This window comes from Micrasema longulum, unplaced genomic scaffold, assembly GCF_059751315.1.
Source record: "Micrasema longulum isolate JH-2025_06_02 unplaced genomic scaffold, ASM5975131v1 h1tg001041l, whole genome shotgun sequence".
Taxonomy (NCBI): Eukaryota; Metazoa; Arthropoda; class Insecta; order Trichoptera; family Brachycentridae; genus Micrasema; species Micrasema longulum.
In genome coordinates this window covers 182,339-187,773 of record NW_028278229.1, presented here as the reverse complement: position 1 = coordinate 187,773, position 5,435 = coordinate 182,339, and the positions used below count along the sequence as shown (strand labels likewise).

Here is a 5,435-nt window from a genome sequence, read left to right as displayed (position 1 = left end):
TATAAATAAATATTTATTACTACTTGTGAAAACCTGTAATTGGCTTATTTATTTTGTTTTTTTATGTATGATAAATGAAGCTGTTGGTTATCCTAAAAAAGAATAAAAAAAAAACATTTATCAATATATTTATATTTACTGCTTCTTGGACCGGTTGCTACAACTGATCAATAATATTTTAAGTTTGTTTAAATATTTTTAGATAAGGACTGCGTTTCACCCCCTAGGGAGTTATAAAGATTAAAATATTACAACAGAGATGAAGAATATTTGTTTATATTCTTTAATCTTACTCACTCCCTAGCTAAAGGGTGAAATCCAGCCCCTGTCTCATTTGGACAAACTCACAATATTTTTGGTATTAACTTTTACAAATATGTAAGACGAGTCTAAACTTCTCAACACGTAAGTATGTCAATATCAACGAATATCGTATTTCTGTCTTTATGCACATATGTATGACAGTTTAAATAATGATGTAATGATTAGTGAAAATTTTAGAAAAAATACAATTAGTTATTGGCCGTAGGAACCGACATAAAATAATTTGTTGCGGGTAAATTGGATGTCTGCGGATATTTCTTGTATCAAAATATTCTTTTGATATCGAGCGTATTTGCACTTCAAAAGGGTTGATGGTGTTGTTTCTATTATCGAAACTTTCGTTATTGGGTCGTTGCTGTCGTGTCCAAGGTGAACCAAACTTTCTAAAGGGTTCGTCGCAAAACTTTTACAGTATTTCTCGAATCTAATAACGGAAATTAAAAACATCACCTCTAGACTTTTATTCCATGTTTTCGTTTTAATAAAAAATGTTAAGAACAAATTTTCCCTTTAATGTTGTTGAGTATTCTAGTCCTGTGGCACTGAACCCTAGAATCCTACTTTTATCGAGCCATTAACCCACCTGATCGACTCTTAAGTCTTACAACAGGTCAGTAATTATGTGCGCCATTTCAAGCTCACTTTGACTGTAATTATATTGAGTTAAAACGAATTAGTGAAGAATTTCGCAATCTTAGCTCCTGGAGAAATCTTAATTAGATTTTCTTACCCCTGTAAAAAATGTATACAAGATTCAAATAAAACTTTTTTGTCCTTTCTGCTTCTAGGTACGGTGATGAAGTTTTGATTTTGTTGAAATTCCGCGAAAAACCAGTTTTACATTTGAACCTTGCGCGTGCATCGCATTAATCAAGCCTGAGGTTACCGAGCTCTCTTTTAACATGCAAATACATTTTTGTCTGAATTTCTACACCATGGACATGGAATAATTTCTTGAGATAAAAGATATATGCATGTAATATGTACAAGATGCAGATGAAGGGACGCTGTAGAGTGAATACGGAGCGCCTATTCGCGCTATTGTAACTTACCCAAATAACTGCGACTGGGACGATGAGTCGTCAGTCGTTACCAAGATTAGTGATGCACGGAGACAGTACTCGGTGCAGTGAATCAGCCTACAGTTATGGCTGGCGGCTAGCGGCTAGCGGCTACTATGTCTGCTCTGCGCCATTCCGTTTAAAGCGGTTTGCTTTTTCAATCCGTGCACCGAATTATTATTTTTCTTAAATTATTGAACAAGGCAAAAACGACACGCATCAACATTTTAAGACTGAAAACTTTCCGAGTTATCATCTCAGATCAGAAAGAATACATTATCTCCTTTGAAATACTGCCGAGTTATTTCAAGTACCGTCAACTTAGACGGGTTCATCCTTTCGAAGCCAGACAATTAGTTGAATCTTAATGCCAAAGTTTTAATAAGTAATCTATGTATCTCGCTATCATCGAGCGACAATCCTCGAGAGACTTAAACGTCGAGAAATTAATTTCAACACCCGGTGTTAAAGCTGAGGTAAGCTACCGAAATAATTAAAGTGTGACTTGAAACTGTGCTGGGACATTGAACTACCATACCGCGGTGATTCAACCTCCGCACTGGATCTGGGCGACGTGTCGCGGAATTTTGTTTGTTTTACCTTCGAAGGGAAACAGTGCACCCTGATTTGTACAGCGCGGCGGTTGTTTATCGAAGTGTCACGAAATCAACACATTCCTTTCTATTGATGTGACCGGTGCATTTTGCCTGTCCTTATTTCAAGAATAGAAATAAATTAATGTACTTCGTCTCCGGTTTCAGTCGCCGTGGTATTTTTATACCCGGAATAATATGTCAAAACCATTTTTCGTTTTATTCATATTTTATTAATTACTAGCGGACCCAACAGACGTTGTCCTGCCCGAACGTTAGCAAAATACTTTTCATTGATAAGTAGGTACCTAGGTACTTGTTTGTGAATTAATTCCAAAACTAAAATTTGTTTTTATTCAAATATTGAATTCAATTAGGTACCGAGGTACTTGTTTATGGTTGAATTCCAAAACATAAAATAAATATTTTCAAATGTGTCATTCTTTTTGCAAACGTCAACTCCGGTCGTCTCACCAACAAAGGGGTGTACTTATGTAGGAATACGATTTTTTTAAATGTATTGAATTTAATATTGTTTTATTAAGACCTGATCTGATTAAGACCCACAAAAATCAAATGCTGTTTGTAAATATTCAAAAACAAACTTTTTTATACACAAAAAAACAACATCTTTCCATTTTTTAGCAAATGCATTCTCCTTGAATGCAAGCCTGGTATAACGATGAATAAAACATTTATGCTCCTAACTTCTTTTTTTACATATTCGATTGAAGATTTTAATATCCACGAACACGCACAGCGCAAAGATCTATATTTCTCTGAAAACCGCACGCAAATCGGTTAAGCCGTTTAAGTGGAGTACGGTGACATCATACGTACAGAGGAATATTATATATAAAGATAGAACTGCGCAAAAGCGAAGCATCGTCAGGAAAAAAATGTACAATAAATTATCACCGTTGCTAGTGTTACATCTTTTTCAGTAAGTAAATTGTGAATAGTATGCAGAAAACTATCATAAGATTGTTTTTTGTGTTTCGGTTTAAATTTTCGCGTTCATTCATTACTGTCTGAATATCGCTCGCAATTCTACATACGAAAACATAAATAAAACACCGTCGGCAGATTTGTAAAGACATTACTCATTTCTGAAGAAAAGAGACAATATTATTATTTATGAGAAGTTTTTATTGAAGTGCGAATGTTTTGTTTTTTTAACAAAACATGAAAGATGGGAAAACATGATATGTTATTTTTTTATACATTTTTAGGGAAAGCTGTGATGGGCTCTGATAATCTAATTTTTAGTTCACAAGCCTGATTAGTAGATGCATTGATCGTTTGTTAATGCAGGTTTTTTAAAAGCTAGCGTGTTTTATTATTGATTTATTTTTTATTTATTCATATTTTACTCTTAAAAAGCATAAACAATAATAAGAATAATGTGACCTCACTGCCAAGGGGGTTACCCGTTCCGAGGACACTAATACACATATACTTTTTGAAATATTTTTACATTTGAGAATAAACAAAGAAGACTAACTTAATAAACAGAGATAATTAACAAAATATTCAGACTGTTTTACTTTTTGAAATATTTTTACATTTGAGAATAAACAAAGAAGACTAACTTAATAAACAGAGATAATTATCAAAATATTCAGACTGTTTTAAAAACTAGGTATATATGTTCATCTATATTATTTATATTACAAAACGCATAATGGAAATAACAAAAACCTAACATAAGCTATACACTTGTGGAGCAGTTGATTCAATATTGGTTTGGGCGAATGAGACAATCCATTTTACTTCTACCTAGCTCCACTTTCCATTTTTATAGCCTTTTTAAACATTTTCCCGTTACTAAATGTTTTAATAGATAGTGGAAGGAGGTTATAGAGTTTGATTGAATAATACTCAAAATCCCTTTGTCCGAAAGTGGTATTAGTTTGTATTTGTTTAAGTTGTCTTTGAGTTGAGGATCTAGTGATTATATTATTTGTATGTGAATCTGTAAATGAGTATTGTTTTGGTGTCATAAGTTGTGATTTGTAGAATATTTCTTCAGTAGATGTCTGTATCGGGAGTATTATTTTAACTATGGATTTTTTTACACAAAGCTCTTAAAAATCCGGTGATATACCAGTTTGCATGTTCCCAATAATTATACTAGAGCGAGATCTCGTGCACTGTTTTACACACCAAAAGCCGTACAAATGCAAGTCAGAATTAACCCATTGATAGGGCAATGCGCTTGCTGAATACGGCTTCTGCGGATAACTTTTTATTTTTTATTTATTTTTCTGTGCATATCGGCAGTTTAGCAACCATCCGATTTCTATTCATTAACTTCTGACTTATATTTACAGTCTGTATTAAGTGATGGGTTAAACAGCTTGTAAAGTAATGCAGACTGCAGTTGTCAAATAAATAAATATATACGAGTATAACTTAATATGTCTAAATAAAGCATATCATATTGAGCCATCTTTAAACACGATTTTAACATAATCGTCCATATCAAAACTTGAATACAACAGACATCATAGTATTAAATATTTTTTGAACATTTGCTTCTCTTATACGTATATGAAAGAAAATGACTCTTTTTGGTTGATATATTTATTTATTTTATTTTATTTTGAATCTTAAAGTAGGGCACACATAAATATATTCTTATGTGTGCTCCAACAATAACAATGTAAATATATTTAATTTATATTCAACTAATATGTTTTACGTTACTTTGTGACTATGTATTGCTGAATACTACAGAGGTACATCAGGTGTAAATGTATTGTTATAACATAGAATATATTATAACGATGAATAAGTTTTGGCTGAAATACACGCCACTTGCAAATCATATTAGCATATTTCTTACATTAGATGCAATATTCCATGACCTAAGTTTTCATTCAGTTTTCTCTTTTGTTTGCAGGTTAGTAGTACTTACAGAGAGCATACTACTGCACTATCACAAATGCCATTCCTGGAGCGATATTCTACATTAACTGAAGTCTGAAGCTGAAGGCATACTTTGCGGGTTGAATTATACTATCTTTTGCGGTAAATTCCAACTAGTTTGCATTATACTCAAAATGTTAATAATTTATGTAATATTTACTCATTTGAAAATAAACTTCAACAAAAAGCTGTAACTGTATGTGAATTCAAGCATATACCTATAAGTCGATTTTTTTCGTGAATTTCTTATTGGGTGGATTAAAAAAATAAAATATTTATCATACTTACGATACACTGATGATTTTTATTTTATTATTAAATCATACACATTTTTTTGTACTCCCAGGAGTTCAAACAAACTCATTTTGGGACAGAAAAATCTTTACATAAAGGTATCGATAATCCGATGTTAGCTATCCCATCGGATGTAATGACTATGGAATTCAACTTCCAAAAGCATTTTATGGGGCTTACACGGCTTACACCTGATAGGGAACAATGACTGCTCGATACCCCTCTACTCTAC

General features: G+C 32.6%; 1 long non-coding RNA gene across 1 annotated transcript; it reads left to right on the top strand.

The window, feature by feature from the left end:
* Positions 1-1,437: 1,437 nt before the first annotated feature.
* LOC148277376 (uncharacterized) lies at positions 1,438-5,199 on the top strand. Its single transcript, XR_015823505.1, has 2 exons — positions 1,438-1,861; positions 4,884-5,199. It is a non-coding gene; the product is annotated as an uncharacterized LOC148277376 (long non-coding RNA).
* The last annotated feature ends 236 nt before the right edge of the window (positions 5,200-5,435 follow it).